Below are 23,236 nucleotides of genomic sequence, written 5' to 3' on the forward strand. Positions count from 1 at the left end.
GTTTTTCTATCTTGCCATTATTTCTTCATTGAAAACAGGTTTTGTGTTCAGCATCTTTTTCATGTTTTTAACTTAAACAGCAACAAAAGAATCCCCCTCTAACCACAATCTTCTGCCATCAGAATTAGCCCATGATGTTCAAAATAACCTACATCAGAAAAAAGCTACCAAAGGTGTAGTTTGTGTTGCCACTAAGCTTAAGGCTTAAGAAAAAATAAAAAATCCTTTGACTTATGGTAGTGCAAAACAAATCCAAATTATTTTAAGATAATTTCTCAAGATGCACATAGCTTAAAGAGGCAATTAAATTTACTTGAAATATATATTCTAATGGGAGAGAGAAGTATATTATCAGACCGACTAATCTTATTTAAAATTTCAGCAGCTGTAAAGAGTTTAAATTATTCTTTTCAAGATTTATCAACGTGCTCAAAGGCAAGACAAAGACTCAGATAGACCATATACTACAAGATAACTGTAGATGATTTAACATACTGAAAAATTTGGAAGGAAGGAAGGAACCATTCAACTGTTATTGCATTTCTATTGCTATGGCAAATAGCTCTTATTTCAGTCAACAGACCTCAACTTGTTTTATTTAAATTTTTAAAAAGAAGAACAATCTCCATTTTATTGATAAGGGTGCTACAGTCCACAGGAATAAAAAAACTCCGTGTGCATGGCTGGGCAACTAAAGAGTGAAGAACACTGCTACCCTAAAGCCTGTCCTGTGTCAGGAGACGGAAGAGTGCTCTACGCACAGGCACAGGAGTTTTCTTCCTCTGTTCTGAGACGCTGCTGATTGCTTCACCACATTGGACAAAAGCAAACAGGATCAGAGTACAACAGAGTAAAATAAAGGAAAATCTTGCTCCTTGGTTGCCTGGGCTTTACGTTACCTACAGAACCCACTCTGGGGCATCACCGAAATCTGCCGGTGGGGATCTCTCATTGGTTTGACTGTGAGTATGTAGCTTAACTCTCTAAAAGAAAAATGGATGGTGTAACGTCTCACTCCGTAACCTCTAAAGAGGACACTGTTCTCTGTTTTCTTTCAGCCATCCCCACACATGCTGGGTGCCATTCCTGCTTATTTCCCCATCTGGGCAGAAGCCCCAAAGCAGCTGCAGAGTTAGTTCTTGCAGCTCCTGTTGAGAAACATCAGTATAAGGAAAAGGGTGACAAAACGACCGCTCTCCCTCAACTCCAGAACAGTAGGTTCTGAAATAGAAGAGCTGAATGGCACACTCACATGGGCTTTGAACTGCAGGTTCTGCTGGAACCCGCACTACAGAAAGGAGAGGACTATCAGTATTTGACCTACCACCTCCCTCCACTCGCTCATGGCAACACAGGCGAATGGCTCCTCGTAGCTGGAAGACAGGAATCAACCCAGGATTACTGAAGTAGAAAAAAAATCGGAATGGTGACAGGAGCCCCACCTGGCTCCTCGTAGCTGGAAGACAGGAATCAACCCAGGATTACTGAAGTAGAAAAAAAATCAAAGACTTGCCAGAACAAAACCTTCAGAACCCAAACCGAAAAGCTGTGTATGAAGGGAGAGCAGCAACCTCCCACTTTAAGTCACAATATGGAACGGAATGCAATCATTCATCCTCAAGAGGTAGTCAAGCAGTATTTTGATTCTTGCCTTTCAGCTGTTCTGAACAACTTCATTATCATCCTGTGCTAAAATGGGTGCAGGAATGATGCAGGTTTTATTCTCCAGCCATGTTTCATGGTGTGTGTGGCTGGGGAAGTGAGTACTCCAATTCACACAGCAAGCTGAACTAAACGTAGCCTGAGCTTTTTGCTTGTACAATGATTTTAAGAGATTTCTAGATAACAACATAGAAATGCAGGAGGACATATTGCAAAGACATGTTGGAAGCAAAATTACTGACATTTGCAAGCCTTACACAGCAAACACCTCCTTCATCTTACCTCTTCTCCAGCTCTGCTCCCCTGCTCCTGCGCTCGCTCTGTGCTGGCTCTGCACAGGGACGTGGGACACACCAACAGGAAATACTTGGAAAGCACAAAATTTGATAACTAATGAAATTTATTAAATGATCACTTCATTACCGAGCATGTCCCCTTCCTTCATGAAGGCTGGGCCTACTTATAATTTAAAGCATAGATTCAGATCTTGTTTCCAAAACAATATTTATACATTAATGGGCATATTTAGTTTCACTGATTTTACTGATTCGCTTTCACTTTTGCTTTATTTTATCATTACAGGCTTCATCTTTCCTGTCTGACTTTTCTGAAGTTTAGGTTAATAAATGTATTTATAATAACTATTTACAGTGCCGCTTTGGAATTTAACATCCTCCATGCAACAGGACACACTTATCTATGACAGATCCACTTTGCTTCTCCATGAGAAAAGACAGAATTTTATAGAATTAATTTCTCAGCCACCTAGTGTTTACTCAGGGCACTCATAAAAGGCACATCAAGTTACAAAACCAATGGGGTAAAAATAGATGTAATTGTTTAAATGATTATTTGCCCTTCCCATGCTTCATACTCATGGTAGATGGTAAATCACTTATCTTTTGTGACTGAATCCAATTAACACATCTATAAATAAACTAGAATCGCTAATTAGTTTTTTGGTTTAAATGCAAGTAATATGGAGGCAGGGTTCTAAACTAAAACCATACTTTGAATTGCACGTGCGTTTAACACTGAGATGCAAAATTTTAAAGTGTGCTTAGTTACCCAGAACACAGTTAATCAATGAGTTTTTTCTGTGATACTGGACACACTCTGATAAAATATTGCCTAAAATTTTTAATGCAATACATTTGCTAATCTTCTACAGATTTAAAATTATTTATTTTCTTAACCTCCAGCTGCTTTGTTTAGCAGGGTGGTGGTGAAGTGGTTTTAACACTTAATGTAAACCTTCAAATCAAATAATAGTTATGTTGCACTCCAAAGAGATAGTTGTGGCTTATGAAGATATTTTTGTGCATATCAGCTCTTTTGTCTACAGAGGACCAGAATATTTTGTTGATCGACTGCAACAGTAATTTGATGAAGCAACGTATGTTTCCGGCATAGATGTGTAGCAGACTGTTGTTTTTATCAGAAGCAAAGAAATTCTCCATCAGATTAATATCTGTACGTTTTGATGCAAAAGAGCTTGTTAAATAGGCTGCCAGAATGGCCAATTTTCTCATTTAATTGACTTGGGATTCTTTCCTACTTTTTTTAATCGGGTGAGTAGCTAGAATATAGATAATGCAGTATAAGGATAAAATTACATGCTGTGTAAATTCTGCTACAAAAAATATTTTAAAACAGTTCAGAATGAAGCTTATTTCAATTATATAATAAAAAAATACATTTCAGTGACATTGCAAGTCTCCCTTTAACTGGTCCTATCATGAAAAAACAATGGAATAATGGTTAAATTTTAAACTAACTTATTACATGTTACGGATTGAAATGCACAGTCAGGACACCCAGAATAGCATTAACTCTGCCCACTGAAGACAACAGGTGACAATCATATGATTAAGTCATTTTTTGTATTTGTAGTCTGAGAAAAAAATTAACTGATTTTTTTTTTAAAGCTTCTCTCCTGACTTCTATCACAACATGGCAAATTCATTGAAATATCGCTCTGAAATCACAAGGTTCAAGTTAAAAAAACAATTTAAAAATATGAAATTACATCAAGACATGGCAGAAAGGTGGTGATAAAGGCAACCTCAAAAAGTCTCCTAGAGGTGAAGAAGCAGAGCAATTACTGAAGTGTTTTCTCCCACCCTACTACCTAGACAGATCTCCTGGCTTTCTTAGATAACAGAGGAAATATTGTGGTTCTAGGAAACATTATCAGATGCAGACAGTATCAAACACACAGAACACCTTCTAATCTACTTTACTGCCCTGGAAACTGAGAAGGAAAGGTCATCGTTCCTCTGCTGGAGGAACAGTAAAGTCACACTGGGGAGGGTTCCTGCAGGAAGGATTCATCAGGGAACCTTCTCGAGCAGCCTCCCTGACGGACAGACATACGTCCATGGGAGCACTTCGCTGTCCTCTGAGCTCAGGCTCTGGTGCCGTAGGATGTTTTCCAACATCACCCCCTGAAAGGGGGCTGGTACGCCCTGGAGATGTATTCCTGGCCACTCTGAAACAGCTTGACTTGTGGGCATTCCACATCTTCTTTTGTTCAATTTAAAAAAAATAAAAATAAAAATCTCTGAATATCAGCTGACATTCACAAATTCATTTTCTTAGCTGAAAAATCAAAAATTCTTTCAAAAAAAAGTTTAAGGAAAGATTTGAGAATAGCCCTAGACAGCATACCAATTTTTTTTCTCCTTCTCTCTTGTGTATAACCCCTCCTGTTTCTCCCAGAAATAATAAAAAACCCAAACCACAAATTGCGGTCACTACTTCTATTTTTAAATCTAAGCAAAATGCCATGACGATAAGTGCCTTGTAAGCACTCGGGAAGAAAATTACAGAACAACACAGCATATCCCAACTCAGCTTCGATTCCAGACAACCCCAAACAAACACTGTGCTTATCTCTTTAGGTCCTTCTTTGTGCAGATCCCTACAGTATCTGAAGGCTGTTCCTCATCCACCAGCCCTAAAATCTTCACAGTAACAGACCTCATTGTGAGCCAGATATTTTCAGAAGACAGAGTCCACCCCAAGACTCAAGGTACATTTTGAAGTGCTTTCTGGGTCAGAATTCAGATGTGTTCTGTCTGAACACACGCGTGAAGTGAAAATGTGGTTGCTACAGAAATTAAAATTTAGAAGTCCTCTATGCATCACAGCTCAAATACCACAAAGCTTCATTTAAATACTCCTACAATTAAAAAAAAAGCTACATTTCCCAACCTTCTGGTGTTAACTATTTCTTTTGGTAAAATTTTGTATTTTAAGTTGTTTCCCTTCCTGCGAACAAGTGTTGGCAGACTCTTCCAAGCCTGTCACTTCACTGCAGCATATCTTTTCCTTTCATTGATCTTCCAAATCAGCAAATTCCTACACTTTAAATACTAACAGAAATGCAGTTTGGGGTGCTAGCGTACTAAGACTTAAAAATATTCACAATAGCATGAGCATTTCATGTGAAATACATTCTCTCACTCGTGCCTCCCAGCTCCTCTGACACACAGGGATTTTCTGTGCATTTTTTTAGTGCTGCCACCCCCCTGGTCTTACAGGTCTGCTTCATGTAGATGGGCAACTTGCGTACATTTAAAAAGTAAAATTATCATCACCATCGCCTGCAGCAAAGTTTCAAAGTCTTGAACAGCAAAGTAATTTAAAACCCAATAACAAGACATTTTTACACATCACTATTGTTTTAAGACAGAACCATCTGACCAACTGAAAACAGTTTTCTCCCTTGAAGGATTATTGAAATCATGTCTAGAAGGATCACTAATTCTACAGGTATCCAAGCTGAAAAAACAAGGGAAAAAATAAATTGCTTATAAACCAGTACATCTTCTTTTAGACCAGAGCATAAGGTTAGTATTGTTCAGATTTTATTTGCTTTCAGCATGACAAACTTTCAATCAGACAACTAGGTCCTGGAGAAGCATGTGGCATGGCTTATTTTTGTTTCTAATCATCAAGATAAACTACTTTTTCCCATCCTCATATGACCAAAAAAATTAACTCCAGGAAATGAATTATTTTCAGAATCTAGGAGGCGCAGAATCACTTCCACGGTAAGCAGTGTTCACAGAACTTCACCAAAGTTTACTGTAAAAGACAACGAAGCTGCTTAGTGAGGGAGCTTTCTAGGGCATGAAGGATGGAAATGAGAAGCCAGCCTTTAATCTCTGATGGCAGCCCTGAAGAAACTACACTTGCTGCATCATCTGCTCCTTTCTGCAGAAATTTCCAACTTTATACCTTTATGGAGTAAGTGCTAAAGAAAGTACCTGAGATTTGCCAGCTGCCCCTACATCTCACTCTAGGTGCCATACACCGGTCTGGGGATGGAAAATAGATACCAAATGGGTAAGTTCACAAAAATTTGCCTTACTCCCGGTAGACAAAAAGATTACAGTATTTTCAGAAGCACAAGGTCCCATATTTATACATGACTTATGCTGCTAGGAATCTAATGCAAACAGGATTTTCTCCAAAACCTGAAAATATTTGATCTATGAATGAAAATTATGTAATATGATCTATATATGAAAATTACATAATATATGCACTTACACAGATTACACCTTTGCCCTTCCCGAACAGACACACGGTTCAGAATTAAAAGGTAGCTATTTCTAATCACGACACTGAATTGAACATTGTGTTTGCAGATTTTTCACAGCTTGTAAAATTCACACTTCCTAATCAAGAACCCTAGTTCCATGTTTCCTATGGTTCAAGGAGTTAAAACACAGACACACTTCCACTCACACAGTATATGCCTTCATTCTTCCTACTCGCTTCCCTTTACATCCTCTTTCCATTTTCTCATATGTCTCCCTGGGCCTTCAAAATTATTCTTTACAATGCAGCAAATACATTTTTTTCCTGCATCGAAATCAGCTTTTCTTTTGCTTATTCATATTTTTCTGCAGTGAAGAACCATCGAGACTTTAATACTTACTACAACAAGCCTAGTCTTCAACGTTGACTTAGAGGAGTACATGAACAGAATAGACATTTTTGTACTTGATGTTTATCAAGGTTCCCTGGGATCAGGCAGCATTATCACCTTCCCCTCCATCACCCGACAGGACTGTGGCTTACACCGATGTCACTCACGCTAAGAAAAAACACCTGGCTGTCACTCTGCAGAAAAGCAGACAGATGTCTCCCAAAACCCATACACTCCTGAAAGAATAACCTCTACGCTTGTCAGAACTTATTATAATAGTAAATATAAACAGAAGGAACTTCAAAAGAATGCAAGTTTTAGTCTGCTTGACACTACTTCATAGGATCCCAAAATGGAGGAGGTGCTTACAGGGTGTGTACAGGCTCAGGCTTTAATTTCTGAATCTCAAGGAGGGCAACATCTTCCCTTTCTTTCCTCTGAGCCACCAGGGAGGGCTGGGTGCTAGAAGCAGGCTGGGGAACACTGCCGTGGCACACCTGGTGCTACCCTCTGCCAGCAAATTCAGGCACTCTCTTGCCTCTGTCAGAAATTCCTCCCCATCCCCAGTTCTGCTGGGACAAGGAGCTCTTACAGCCACTGTGCCTGAATTACGTCTTCGAAACATGGAAATATGACAATTCTGTAGCATCTTGTAGGATCAAACAGATGAAGATTCTCCACATTGAGGCAGCAAAAAGCTCCGATACCCTTCTTAAAACCACACAGGGAGATACTAGCTGTCCCAAATTCTACCTACCCTACACAAGAAGAAAGGGCCAGTTTTCCAGGAAGAAATGACCTCGAACCAGACCCCTATCAGCTCCAACAGAGCAAGCTAAGAGCCCTTGATGCAGAAGGTTTCCTTAGGTTCTCCTGAAGGCATCTAGACACACTGTTCCTGGAAGTCCCCATTACACCCCGGTAAGAGAGAACCACAAGAAGCATGCTTAAATATGTACTGTCCTCACACTGCAACATGTCCTTTGGGAATGATTTTCCAAAATGTTCAAGCTTGAAGGGAGATTTTTGACTGGGCTGATAAAGTTTCATGAGGTTCCTGAGAGATTTCAGTAAGAAGTCTACTTGCATTTTTAAGTCGTTAAACAATGTTCTGCCTTTTCTCCTTCTATCTAGGATATAAGCAAAGACACTAAACTTCACTACTTCTGTGTCTCAGAGTCTTTTCCTTACACAGAGAGACTTGAGACCCGTAACTTTGCTGACCCACATCTGAGCCAGTCACCCTCAGTTTCATTCATAGCCAGGAGAAACAGGCACACCCAGGAACATCTCCTTTGTTTCCACTTTAGACCAAGCCACAGGCACTGTAGATACAGATGTGCCTATTCCTTTCAATCAACTAGTAACTTTTTCTTGATCAAGTATGCTAGAAGAAGCCAGTGATGCTGCAGACATTTATATGCAGCCTGATGCACCCCATTTTAGCTGTCTGGTGGCAGCTGAGTACTCGCCCATGAGCCAGCATCACCAGCGCTTTCCCATTTCCTTTTGCTGGCACAGAAGCAAGCAGGAAACCAGAGGGAGAAGCAACGTGTGTAAGAAGCAGCACTGAGAGAAGACATGGGCTAGACTGTGAACTGCCAATAAAGATAAAACATGAAGACCGTGGGTTTGTCGCTCATCCCCGCAGCAGCCATGGCACTTACATCTCAGAGGTAACTGTACGGTCCTTGTTTTTTTTAAATAAGGAATTCCTTTTTTAAGATAAGGGATCAAATAATGGACCAAAACCAAACTTCTTTAGGGTGAGGGTGGCAGAGCCCTGGCAGAGGCTGCCCAGGGAGGGTGTGGAGTCCCCTTCTCTGGAGATCTTCAAGCCCCACCTGGATGCTCCTGAGGGATGTGCTCTGGGCAACCCTGCTTTAGCACAGGAGTTGGACCGGATGATCTCTAGAGGTCCCTTCCACCTCTGACAATTCCATGATTCCATGAAATATGGGACTCTAATGTTTCTGATCAATTACCCTATTTCTGTATATAGTTGTTAACACTGGAGTGCAAGAAACAACGCACAAACACAAGAAATTCTTTGCCAGGTGGGAGCAATGGTCCACCCAGTCCTGGATTCTGGATCCCAGAAAAGATGGCAGAAGAGGCTGCAGAGGGAGCCCACAGGAGCTGGACAGCCTTGTGTAGCCCTTTCCCCTCATCCCCCACAAGCATCCCCTGCTGTTGTTTGGGGGATGCAAACTAAGATGGGACCCCCAAAAAAACTGAGAGGATATTAGCTATATCTGAAAGGTCACTGGAAGTTGTGGCCTCTTACATGGGGAAGCTGCCAAGTTAAAAATAGAAACTACCATTCTGATTACAGCTGTGAGATGTATTTCACTGATGTGCTGGCTTTTATCTGTTTTATATTTTATTTAAAAGGATGAATCCCTTAAAAGACAAAACAGCAAAAAACTAGCATCACAAAATGTTACCTATTTGAGAACACCAAAACCTGCAGTGCTGGCTGCAGACAGAAATTAAAAGCAACCCAGGATATCGCAATACATGTTCCCATCAGTAGCAGGTCAGCAGAAAGCACTGTGATGAATCTGCTGCTGCTGCTGCTTTTCTAGTTTCTGACTGTTGTAGTAAAAGGGATGGTTAGAAACCTAAGAAGGTGCTTCTAACGGCTGCTCTTCATGGATGATCAGAGTTACTAAGGTGGGACTAGGCTGCATGGGTTTGAGTCTGCTCTCAGGGCTTCATATTCCCCTATATAAAGTTTAGAGCTGTATACAGACAGGTACATATAAAGTGCAACCAAATAAATCCCACTCATCCAAATAAATATCACTCATCTTTAATATCAGCTGCTTTCCAGCAATAAGGAAGGACTTCAAGCCAGCCTCCAAAAATCACCCACCTTAAAATAAACAGAAAATACATTACTTGAAACACCTGAAAAATGAAATACCTCTAAGGTAGAAAGCAAGTCCAATACATCTGATGTCATCCTTCTTCCTGAAATGTGTCTTCAAAAGGAAGAGAGATGGTTTTAAAAATTGTATTTGTACAGCACTTCATTTTTCAAAATGCAAGGAACCCAGAACACTCATTCAACACCCACGTAACTTATGAAGAGATACTTCCTAGAGACCTGTAAATCACTCACATACAGTCAATTAACTGCATGTGCATGTATGGATAAGAGAAGCTTCAAACCTCACACGTACTGCTGGACATGAGGTCACTTGTCCATCTCAAAATAGAAATCAATCTACCGCAGGAAGGGATATTTATTGGTCCATGGGACTCTGCTGGTCCAACTCCAGGAGAAAAGGCAACAAACCTGGGGAAGTTGTAGCTCCAGACTGATCCTGCATGCTCTACTCTCTCAGCGGGTCACGTACAGCATTCTGTCTTTACGTGTGCATTTTCCTTTGATGCACCTATACTACACTTGTTAATACTAATGAGAGCACTGAGAAACTCTTAAGAACAAAGGGAAACCAGGCCCCCGAGGGGCCCCTCAAACTGCCACAGTTTGAGCTGCCAGAGGTACAACACGAAACCTCCTGAAAAGTAGACGAAGCATCCATGCACTTCCATTGGAACATTGCCATAGTGAAGTCTGGCATATATATATTTTAATCAGAGCTTCTGAAAAAGCTTCAAAGAGCCTGCAGTGTACAATTTAATTAGCTATTTGTTAGAGAGAGACCGAGGTCACTTTGAAATTCTGCCATCCGATAAGGAACAAGCACATTCAGTCCAAGGTGCTATGTAAACCATACACAGACAGTGCTCCAGATTTCCCTTTAAAATAAAATCTTCTAGCCCAACATCACGTCCTTTCAGATCATCATTAGAGCAGGATCAGACCCAGGAGTCCACCTTCAGACAGGTCAAACACAGAGAAGTTGAGACTGATTATTATACTTCTCAATGGACAGTTCTGGTTCTGTAAGGGGCTAGTCTTTTGTAATTTAACATTCTAATTCTAAGCTCTGACTTAGAACAAAGAACCGGCCATTTGTCCTTCAATTTAAATGTAATGGTAACCCGGACATAAACCTAGTCTTAAATACCATGCCCCAGGCAGTGACAGCAACTGCACAGATGGAAGAGCCGATACAACAGCATTTATGCACACACAGCTTCAAATAAATCAAATTTATAAATTAAAAATGAAAGTCTATCAACCTGTTGTAACTTTCCCACTTTGGACGCAAAGATGAAATAAAATCTTGTCAAGTCCATCTATCAGATTGGCAGTCACTGCAATGAGGGGAAAAATATAGATGCAGCAATTTTAAGAGCAAGAACGTACAGGATGGTTTGCTGCTTCTGACACTCTCTCATCTTGAAATTAAACTTTCGCTGTCTTTTACACCTTAAAAATATGCAGTCCAGGAATATATTCCCCACTCACCTCAAAATTTCCCTTTTATCAGTGGATCCAGACCCATTAATTTTCTAAAACTGCTTGTTTGAAAGGCAAAGACATACTCCAGATGGTATCAGAAACTAGAGGGCACTCCTTGGAAGTGATTTATTGCCTTTAGCTGAACACAGAACTGTTGGAGCCCCACGTCCACCAGCTGAGGTGGGCTTGAGGAGAAAAGAATCAAAACATTTTACTTTATTCTAGGCAACTTCCTGTAATGAGATGCATTTAGCACACGTCTCCTCACTGCATTCATCACGCCGTATTTGAGCAGCTCCTCAAATCGCCTGTGATTGCAGCGAGATGTCTCCTGCGAGAGGCTGGAAGGCGCTGCTGCCGCTGGCTCCTCCTCTGCTCTGCAGATTTTATGAATGAGGAGCAATCACTGGGGGTGAATGGCTGCCAACTGCCCACCAGCCCCCCCTCTTCCCGCACCTACAGGCTCTGCCACTGCAAATGAGCCTTCAGCACACTCTCCAATGTGTGGCATTCATCCTTCAAAACAGGAACTGAATGTTCTTCCGGATACTCAGAGTATAGAAATTAAATATTAAAAGCTTATGCAACATCCTTTTTCTTTTTTTTTTTTTTTTCCAACCAGATAACTATTTAGGCATTTAATCAAAGTGAAATTGTCTTTTTCTGAATGCTTCACTGCTTCAGCAACAAACAGGAAAACTGGAATTAAAGAGCCCTCACCTACCCCAGCAAACTGAGATTTATCTAGAGCCAAAACATAAAATCTGTCAGTAGTTTTGCAATCCTATATTGATAATGTTTCAACATAAAAGATACTTTCTATCCAGAAGGCAGTTGTTTCTATACCGCTAATTTCTTAATTTAATGGATACATTAAAACAATCAGTACAATTTTCCTTGTTTATTACAATGAGAATGGCCTATAAAAGCCGTTAGATTGCACAGCAGTTAGCATCACAGCGCCATCAATCTGCATTTGTGACTGGAAGCAGAAGGTAAAAAACCCACACAGGAGAAACATTTGTATTACAGATCAGTTATTACAGCCAGAGGTAAAGGAAGATGCAGCTCACTGCGTGCTCTGACACGGCTCCGCTACAGCAGAAAGCAGGAGGAGAAGCGAGGGGTGCTGTGTGGCTGGGGAAGGTGCCTGTTCAGCGCTGGCCCCAGGAGAAACAAGGCAGGGGCTCTGCACCCCCTGGCTCTGCTCTCCCCCGAGCCCTTCAGCCCTGTCTCACCCTGTCTCTCCAGCCCTAATGGCAAGTAACAGAGCTTTGAACCCCAGTTTCTGGGAGGGAAAGCAGAGGAGTTTGGGACAGGCAAAGAGCCAGCCCCAACAGCCCCAATTAGTACCATCCCAGGCACAGAGGCAGCACGGGTTTGGGAGGCCCTTTACTGAGCATCCTTCAATCAGGAAAAACACAGGGGATCTAGAACTGAAACGCAGAAAAGGTTGTCACAAAAGGCAGTATCCGACATCTTCTGCATGCTTTAAGCTCAATTCAGCTGAAACAATGAGTGGCTGAAGAGATCTGAGCACAATAAATTACCATCTGGAATAGAACTCATCACTTTGAGTATATGTAAAAAACGGAAGCCAGATACTTTCAGAAGCAGTTGATACTTAAGCTAAATCTCATGTTCTAATCCCTAATCAGGTTCTAGAACAGACATGAAGATGTAATATAACACACTGGAAACTTAAACACCATGTTTCAGCACAGTTATTGCTAAATAGTGAGGATGAAGAACAGGTAAAGGCAAGGGGGAGGCAGGACATGGGACCTAAAGGAATCTTGTCAGTAGCTTTAAAATATCAGCAAATTTAAGTCATTTAATGCACTAATAACTATTTTTACTGTAAATATACTGATAACCAGACAACAGTACACAGGTTCCAAATTCCATTCTCCAATCACTTTCTCTAATTGAACTGGGCTAAATGAAGCTCCTGTTCATGCCCCACTCACCTGAATATGACGAAAAATTGTAAGCAGTAATGTATATAGTGACAGAGGCATTTCAACATTTTTATATTCATGTCAAGGGCTTGACTTCAGCTGAGACCCATGAAATCATCACAAAATGTAACAAAAGGATTTAGTGAACTCCTTCTCAGTGCTACAGCCTAAAGCAGGCTGTTTCCTCTCCTCCAGTTCACAGAAATACTGATTCCACAGGACACGGGAAGCAGTGTGACATGGACAATGCAGCCAACATTTCCTTTGCCTCCTGAGAAACAGTATTAAAACAAACCCTTAGCAGCAATGTATTTTGTTGTGGTCTGTTTTTTTTTTTAAGGGTCTTTGGGTTTTGGGGTTTTTTTAAGCAACTTCTTGCAAAACAAATAAAAATACAGGGACAAAGAAACAGAGTCATTGTCCTTCTACTTAAGGTCAAATGGCTATGAAGGAAAAGCAGTTAAGGAGGCCTGAAGATGAGTGCATTCATAGCCATTAGCTTGCTTTCCCTCTCCAGCCACATCAGACAGTCTTAAAAAAGACAACCACCTCTTTCTGTGAATTTTGCCTTGCTTATATCCTTACACCATCGCAAGGTACCACAAAACTACCATTAGAAAAGCAGAAGGTGATGGAGGCTGACACAGCCTTTGACGTTCTCTAACCCTCTTACAGCTTGCTGCCTTTTCCATCCCACTACACTGATGTCCATCTGTAAAGAAAGCATGTCCTCCACCCAGATGTTTGCCACACACAGCTTTTAAGAGAGCTGATCTGTCTGCACTGGCTGGCCTCTAGACCAGGTGCCCAAGGGAGACCATTAACCGATAACATTCCAGTAGTCAAATAAGACTTTAGTTATGTGGTATCTGCCATCATTTTTGCTTCCGACACAACAAAACCCAACAAACATTTTCAACAGATAAACTCATTACTCAGTTCTGCAGCTGCGGTGGTCCTCCTCCAGCTCCAGGCATGTCTGATGAGCCTCAGCTGACACAGGTTTTTCACTCACTACCCCACAGAAAGGAGCAAACAAAAGGGCAGGAGATGAAACCAGCCAATGCTGCCATCCAAAACAGCCAACGTGTCCCCAAATTTGTTTACATTCTTAGCTGCTCCCCTAGATATTTTGCATTTTCAGTGCAGTCAACGTGATTGCTTAACACAATCACACTAGTGCTATTCATAGCAAGAAAATCTCAGTAATTCTGCTTTTTCTTTTGATCTATTTTTGCAGGTGTTCTGATGCTGACATGATTAGTCTGAGAGCATACTTTTTTGTCTGAAAACAATTCTGAAGCAAGAAGACCAAAAAACCTTTATCACTGCAAGATCTGAAATACCATCAGTCTTAGAGACATAATTATGGATTTTTTTCTAAGCTATTTAAGATTCTTATGACAGATCATGACTAAACAGTACTAACCATTCTTTCACATCCAATTCAAACAACTTTTGTTATATGATCATGGAGAAAGCCAACATGTTAGGCATCATAACATATTCAGGAAGACAGACGGTTATGTTCACATAGCACAGAATCAGTTCTTCAATTATTCTTAATTACATCTATCCTGCCCAGTTGGAAACAGCTGAGAGCTGCATTTAGATTTCAGTAGGGGACATTTATTGTATGAATTATTTGCAAACTGTCAAATACCAGCGTTATGTTTACCCAGACTACATGTATCACCTTTACTCCATGTCTTCACTTTAAGAGACATGTAATAATTCAGCTTTTTGAAGGGTTGTCTCCAGACAGGACAGCTACACTGATATTTTGAAAGCTGTTTTTTCCACTACTCATGCCCTATTCTCTACATAAATGATGTAAATGGGAGCCACTTATTAAATCCGTGACAGAGATGCATTCAACATGAATCCAGGCAAGGGATATGTGCATTAATATGGTGACAACATTTCAGACCTTGCTGGTTCTGGTCTAAAATAAGATCTGTGAAGCATTGGGGAAGCAGCAAAAATCAGGTACAGTGAATTTGGGTTTTTTTCTTTTTCTCCATTGAAACCCAAGTATTCCTTATTAAAAAGAAACACCTTTGTGACCACTATACACTCTGTGAAAACATATTCCATATATGACCTCCAAAGAACTCATTCTGTACTCAAACCATACTTGCATACTCCTACCCACACAGGATCACAGGATCTTTGAGTTTGGAAGGGATCTCTTGAGATGATCCAGCTCAATTCATTGCTCAAAGCTGGGTCAGCTCTGATGTCTGTTTGGGGCTTTATCCAGTCAGTCTTGAAACCTCCAAGGATGGAGACTACACAATCTCTCTGGGCAACTGCTCACTGCTTGACTGTCCTTACAGTGAAAAAGTTTTTCCTCATATCCACTCTGAATCTCTCATTTCAGTTTATGTCCAGTATCTCTCATTCTCCTACCAACACAATGCTTGGAAAAGCCTGGCTCCATCTTCTGACTAGCTCCTTGTACAGACTGGTAGGTTGATCACAGGTGTCCCCAAAGCCATCTCTTCTCCAGGCTGAACAAGCCCAGGTTCCTCAGCCCCTCGTCTGAGAGATTTTATGAACATTACAGGGTTTCCTCTTCATTTTTCAGCAATATTTCAATTTCGAACCCAAATCAGACTGCAGTATATTGAAGAACAAGAAACCGGAATGCCCATTCTGCCCGGTTCCCCAAAGTTTAAGGATATTCTTTTCCTTGCTTTTAGCAGATCAGAATGGGCCTCCAGGTGCAGAACCAGCACTGAAGGTCTGGGACAAGAAATAAGACCACCATGAAATGAAAAGGAATTAACTAAGGCCAGACATAAACTTCTGAGGACATATAGTTACGAACAGGTATGACGCTGGGTGAGGAAAGGAGGAGAGGGAAACTTGCTCTGATGCAAGTCCTCAGCCAGAACATTTAGGTCCACCATCCATTTAACAGCATGTCAGATATGGTGGCTACAGACACACAATAATACCAGGGTACAAGTGCTACAAAATGTAATATTTGTACCGCATAACCAGGGGTATAAATGTTTTATGAGCTCCAGCAGGGCCTAAAGAACATACTGCAGATTGGGTGGAAGAGAAAACGATGCTTAAAGAAGAAGAAAGTGGGTCTTGAGCACTCAGGTCCTTAATCACACAGCGTGTGGGAGAAAACATCAAAACAATTCCCGATCATATTCTCGTGACTGATTAACCAGGAGCCAGGGAGGGGGGAAACACAAGGACTCACCCCTAAGTATTCCTTACAGCCAGATTTATGCAAAGTCAGCAGTGGGGGCATTTTAGATACGTAACCAAACCTAACTCTAGAAAGAAGATAATTACATAGAAATTGAGCTTTTACAGAGATCTCCTGCAGACTGCAGGGTATTACCTGGCAGCTTTCAGATGCCCCAGCCAGCGCCACCCCAAGGCTTATTCCCAGGCCAAGAGACTTCCCAAGGAATAGACCCTACTCTGGTAGCGCCAGTGGTGGCTCTCCCTGACATTCACAGCCTCTGCAGGATTTGTCTCATTCCCAGGACACCAGTCTCCCTAGTTTACGAGCACACATTGCTCACTTCACAGAGGCCATATTTTGCCACTTCAAAATTTAATTCAGGCTAGTGGAATTCTCCTACAATTTAATTTCTCTGTAGTGAAACCTGCCACACAATGCTAAACCATGTAAGCTTCAACAAGAATGCCAGCAGCATCCTGACCTGAAGGAGGGGGAGGCACTGCTAGCAGGTTGAGGGAGGTGGTCCCTCCCCTCTCCTCAGCATTGCGAGACGCACCGGGCCCAGTTCTGGGCTGCCCAGTACAAGAGAGACATGGACATACAGCAGCGGGTTCAGCAAAGGACCACAAGGACCACTGAGGGTCTGGAGTGTCTGTCTGAGAGCTGGGACTAGTCACCCTGGAGAAGGCTCAGGGAGAAGCTCATTAATTATTCAGCCTCTTATCTGTGGTATCCAGCGAATGGACAAGAGCCAATTGTCACAAACTGAAATACAGAAAATTCCTTTTAAACATAAGAAAAAGCTTTCTTTTATTGTGGGGCTGAACAAACACAGGTTTCCCACAGGGGTTGTGGAGTCTCCACCCTTGGACATACCCAAAACCTGACTGAACGTGGCCCTGAGCAACCTGCTTTAACGGATCCTGCTTGAGCACAGGAGTGGGACTACACAAGTCCAGAGATTTCTTCCAATCTTAACTATTCCGTGAGCGTGTGTGCACCATGGCGCCTTCCAGGTATGCCTTCCACAATAGTCTGCACTGTACTAAGATTTTTATTTTTATTTTTAATGTACACACTTCAGTTTTGCTTACAGAATCAGGCTAGCACTACAGCAGGACAGCACAGTAAGTTCCAAACTGTGTTCATTCAGGAAAACTGTTCCAGAAGCCAAACATGGCTGCGCCTTCAGATGGTGCAGAAAATTCATGCTTCACTAGTACTTCTTCAGTGGTCACGTCTCAATTACTTGTATTTATCAAAACATAGCCAGGAAACCCCAGAATACCACATCAAAGTTTCCTCCTTATTTGGCAATGTACTTGCTGTACAACTTGTCACAGCCTCTACACTCGGCTCCTGTGGGCAAAGGAGGGAAAAAGGGTCAAACCCCTCATCACCAGCTAATTGCACACTTCCAGCAGCTCTGCATCCAGGAGCTTGGTGTTTGCCAGGGGAGCAGCTCAGGAGAACGCGCTTGCCTACTGCGTTCGATAAAAGTGCATGTTGCATCCAAACCATAAACTGTCCCGTCCATTATCCTCTGGTATATGGAGGGATAACTGGTCTGTGCTTTCTGGGCAGCGACCGAACCTGCAGAAGGCAGAAAGCAATTCAGAAGGCCAGCAGCACCTGAGCTGAGCTAGCCCGCACCCAGAGCATTGATTATGGCAGTAGCTGCTGACCTGCATTAATTCAAACTTCTGCCTACAATTCCTGAAAATGCAACAAGAGGGAGTTAAAAGCACTATCATTGGAAAGACAATGTGTATTGTTCAGACCCAGATTATGGCAACATCCAAGTTAACTCCCCAGTGGTGAGTCCTGTTGAACACCCTCTCCTCCACACATGGGGGGTGCTCAACAGCTAAGCAAGGTTGAAGCGTGCCCAAATAAGCCGGTGTGAAAATGGGTAATAAATCCAGGCTTCCACACGATTGACAAATAGGTTTTTAAGTCTATCAAAAATACCCATGTCTTCCTCGCCGCAGACACCAACTTCATCCATCGGTAGAAAGGCGGAAACAACATATAATTTATGGTTTTCAGTGAATATCATTGTGACAAATTGTCAAAGGTAGAACCAACTTAGTTTTTGAAAGCTATTTGACAAATAAAAAAGACTAACAACTTCCTTTTAATGAAATCCAAATTTAGCTTTAATAATTAGAATTTTTATAAAAAGGAAATTGTCTTCCAAAGCAAAGATTGGCATTAGTTCCTGTTGTCAAATTTGACAGCATGAAATCACAGAACAAATTACAGGATTCTGCAGCTGCTAAATACTGTCAAATACACTTTAAAAGTTTTATTCTTATAAATTCATTAATACGAGGCCTTGTTTTTGAAAGGAAATGCCTCTCTTCCCAAAGTACAACTTGGACAAAAGTGGTTCTAAAAAATTCCTCACCGTTGTTGAGACGGCTTGCCGTTCCCTCAAACTTTAAAAGCCCTGGTCTGCACACACCGCTGTGCCAGAGCCCTGTGAAGTTGGAAAGAGTTTGGAAACAGCTAGAACGGTTCTCAAGCATGTTCCTACAGCTGCTCTGTGTGAGGGACTGTGCAACTGCACACACCAACAGCCAAAGCACCAGTTAACCCAGGCCCCAGCCAACCCAGTTGACTGAAGCCGATGAGTGCAACCACAACCTACGAAGGCAGCTCAGTGACTGACCACGACCTTCTGCTGGCAGTGAACAGCTAGTGAGAAGTCATGTTTTAAACTACTCTAGCTGCATGTATTGGATTTCATTTTTCTACATATAAATGGAAAATTTAAAGTAAATTTGTGCAACAAATATTGTGTGTGTTGGCTCACACCAGTATCATCCTGACGCAGGTTAAATTGCTGTAGCTGTGTGGCTAGGCAGCCAAGTTAGCATATATTTTCAAAAATGTAATGAAAATCCAAAATATTAAATTAGGCACAAATCATTTGATTAATTATAGTGCACGTAAATTATATTTAATATTGGAATGGTAAAAAAGTGTTTTATGAATTTAAAAAAAACCTTAAAGTTTCTTTTCGATGTTGTTAAAGAGAACTAAAATCAATCTGACAATAAAAATAAAGCCATTTTGAGAAAAGCATAGGCTAACAAAACTTATTGAACTATTTAACTATTTTTTTGCTGCATGTTCCATCTGATTTGTTGAAAACCATTTACAATTGAATGTTTCAAAAGTCAAGGCAGCTATGGGGAACTGGCATGGTGTCCCTGCCATTTTTTATAACAACCCATGTCACCTGGACACAGTAAAGAGACACGTTCTGCTCCTGACAGGGCTTCTGCTCAAGGCTGCCTCAGGTAATTCACTCGCCTTGACTAGGACTGCAGACACGATGTCCCTTTTTGCAGACCCCATCACAGCAGTTTACTTCAGCATCTACTCACTGTCTTCATTTCTGCCTCTAGACATCACCGTGGATAACACAAATGCTCCTCGTCTCTCTCAATGCAGAAACACCAGTGCTGCTTTAGATCAGTTAACTCTGGGAATGACTGCAATCACACAGGTTCCGCCAGTGCTCCTCTGCTCCCAAGCTCCAGCAGGATTCTCACAGTGGACATCCCTTCCTCTGTCTCCCTGGCAATCCAACGCAGCCTGGTGCCCTGAAAACACCTCAGACAAGTCATGCTTACAGCCTGTAACACCGTGGTCACAGCAAAGGAGCAGGTAAAACATTATTTCAGTGTGGCTTAGACATGGAGAACTCATCTGTGACACCAATAGAGAATGCATGATGTTCTTCTGGAGATTAAAAACAAAATATGGGAAAACAGAAAATGTAGAAGAGCAAGCATTTAAATTAAAAACCTGAGTTTAATGTTTTAAACAGAATTCATAGATGGCAAATAGAAGAAATCTTCCCATAATCACTTAAAATCAAGGAAGGTTTCTTGGTGTCTGCCAGGCAAGAACCTCAGCAGGAACACAAATTCAGTTCCAAAGAAATGCAGGGGTTTTATTATTTTACAACCAATTGAAAATTACCTTCTTCAGAAAGCACTTGTCTATCGTTGTCACTATGTTGCATTTATTTTTATCTGGATCAAGATATAAGTTACTTTTATAAAATCACCTTTTCCTATGAAAGTTGAGCATGTCTATTTTCTGTTTGTGATTATGCTTGCTTTCCGACTTCTGCATTGCGAAAGCATGGATTATTTCTTACTACTTCAAGTCATCTCATCTCCTAGAGGCACAATTAAAGTTATGTTAGCCATACACTACCTACACACTTTTAACTTGGATTTGAGTAAGTTGATGCATCTATTCTTAAATTTTTTTTACTGCTCTCTTATATTAAGAACTATTAATTAAAAGTAAATGGCAGCTCTACAGTACTTTTTGGAGCTCCATAATACACCCGTTACCCGATAAAACACTTGGGCTCTTACATAGCACTTCATCATTCAGCCTCACAAAGAGCTTTGCAGGAAATCAATGCTTTGTCCACACCACACTTACTGGGAACTACAGCCATAGTGAGAAGTAAGATACTGGAGACTCTTCTGAAAGATACCCAGTAAGATACTGGAGAGCCTTCTGAAACCCCCAGTCACAGACCTGTTAGTAGGAGGCACTGCATCACTGCAACGTCACATCCAGCCCCAACAGTCCCTGTACCCACAGTCCTGACTGCATATGCAAGTGTTCCCCTAAGGGTTATTTTTATATTTTCTTTAATTGTTCACTAACACAGATTTTGGAGCAAGATCTCCTCCTGTGCTATAGCTCTCTACTGCACAGGTTAGGCATGGGGAACAGCCGCTTCCTGATCCTGAGGGGACTTTGCTGTGACACACAACTGCTGCCGAGCAGCTCCACGTTCCACCACTGACACAAGGAGCGGGATTCACCTTGCCGATCTTCACACACCTACAGAAAAACAATGGTATCTCTGTCTGAGCTAATCACTCTAGGCTTCTTTTGTACTCAGTGTAGAGAACCAGGAACCTTAGGATGAGACAGAATGGCACCCACAAGTACCCATTCCTCTCCAAGATTATCAAGGAGAATTTAGGGTCACTAACTCCCGTGAAGATTTCAGATACAGACATACACTTGTATTTGTTAAGCTGAATCCCATCGATTGTTTCTGAATGAGCACGTACTAGCACAGGTTTGGATTTGGACCTGGTATATATAACATACCTGGAATATTTGCAGCCAGATTCACTTCTTCTATGGTGTCTGAACAGCTGGAGGAATGTTGTGTACACACCAGAGAGCCTGACTGTTGATATTCCATAGGGGAACAGTGATCAGCTACTCCTCTTGGCACGCCGAGGCTTCAGTAAGACAGCCAGCCTGAAAGACAGTCCCCCTTTGACGCTTCACATCCAGGATCAAGTGTCAGACACGTCCCTCGGCTTCTACAGCCCTTGATCAGGATTTGAACCTCCTCACAGTCTGTCTGGGAATTACATATCCCTAGCTTAAATCATCTCTTAGACAGAAAGTTTTAGGCCTTCCCTCCAACACTGTGAGAGGAAGCCTGACCCACAATCGGCTCCCAGGCTGACCATCAGCAGTTCCACTATGGATTCAGGAAGGAGAAAGACCGAGGAAACCAAACAACTCTCCTGCAGGTGATTATTCATGGGTATTGTAGGTGCCCAGTGGTTTCCCCCTTCCACCCCGCCCAAAGCGAACCCAATCTGCCTGTCTCCAAACTGGCCCCTCCTGCCTTGGGGCAGTGTCACGTCCCTCCAGTCACCAGGCTGCCCACCCTGGATGGAGGTGAGGAAAGAGGCGCCTTTACCAGGATACAGCAGCCCGGCAGCTAGGAGCTGACAGCCCCCGGTTAGAAACGCCCGGGGACGGTGTGGGGGCACCCCAGGGGAAGGGAGCACCTTTCCCACCCTCCGGCAGGGCCTGTGGAGGACCCGGTCCTGTGCCCCACCGGGGGAACATGCCCACGCGTAAGAGAGGGGAGGAGAAGTACAACTGTATTTTCTCCCCCGCTTACTTGCTCCTAACCCTCTCACCACACACCCTGAGTCCTCTTTGGCCTCTGCCGCTCCGCCTGTTCCCGTGAGACGGAGGCACAAGTTGCATTTAGCTTCCACACCCTATTTTTAAAATCAGTTCTGCTTTCTGATTTTTTCAGGTCAAGCCAAGCTGCCCACGAGTCTGTTGATGCTCCATATGCTGCTGAAAGCTGGAGAGGAAGAAGGGCAAGTGAAGGCTGGCAGAGATCAAGCAGGAGAAGCTGGTATTTCAGTGCCATCCCATGCGGCTGAAGATGGAAGTCTTTCCCAGTCAGCTCTTCCCTAGAGGAAAAGCTTCTCCTTTTACAGTTCTTTACACGTAAATCCTTAGGGAATACATTGCACACTGAATGTAAATGCTGGACACTGGAGGACTAAGCCATGTTTTCCACATACAAAATACACAACTCCATTCAGTGCAAATAACAAATACGTACCACACTGAGGTCCACCTGCATTTTATTCTTCATGTGTACGTGGCGTGAGGAGGGGATGTATGGGTTACTAATACCGCGAGCTGAAGTCACTGCTGCTGTCACTAGCTGCTCAGAGCTGAAAAGGAAAAGGCTGTTTTTTCAGTTGGCTGCAACTGAAATCTCATGAGAACAGCTGCTGTCATTTGAGTTCAGGCCAAGATGGCAACATTTGAGAAAAACAACTGATCTTGTGAATTTCCCACCACTTGGAATTGAAATGTAGAGATGCCAGCATCAGACATTTTGTAAGTATAGAGTCCCAATTCAAGGAGGAAACTGAACCTACTGAAGCACCTATCCAGTCATCACCTGTGTCATCCTCTCACCCATGCCTCATCTCCAGGGTCTTTAAAGGTCCAGGATCTCCAGAAAGCTCCATAGTTCAAACTGGTAGCTAAGAACCAGGTCCAAGATTTCCAGAAAGCCCCATGATTCAAAACCGCGGCCAACAACCACCATTGATTTTTGGCCACCATTTCCAACCATGGAGCTTTCTGGAGATCATGAGGAATCCTTCAAAAGGAAAACCTCACTTGGCTGGAGCTTGCTTTCTCATAGATCAGCTGAAATAAGGACTTTAAGTCTCACAAGATACACCATA

The 23,236-nt window shown here is 42.1% G+C and overlaps 1 protein-coding gene across 1 annotated transcript in view; it reads right to left on the reverse strand.

Moving 5' to 3' along the window:
• RIMS1 (regulating synaptic membrane exocytosis 1) overlaps positions 1-21,412 on the reverse strand; it is a 227,620-nt gene extending 206,208 nt beyond the window's left edge. Inside the window, exon 1 of the mRNA XM_014949336.1 lies at positions 21,321-21,412. The gene's annotated coding sequence lies outside the window, so the exon portion shown is untranslated. The remainder of the gene's footprint in view (positions 1-21,320) is intronic.
• Between the last annotated feature and the right edge of the window lie 1,824 nt (positions 21,413-23,236).

The sequence above is a fragment of the Calidris pugnax genome, unplaced genomic scaffold (assembly GCF_001431845.1).
Source record: "Calidris pugnax isolate Ruff unplaced genomic scaffold, ASM143184v1 scaffold132, whole genome shotgun sequence".
NCBI lineage: Eukaryota > Metazoa > Chordata > Aves > Charadriiformes > Scolopacidae > Calidris > Calidris pugnax.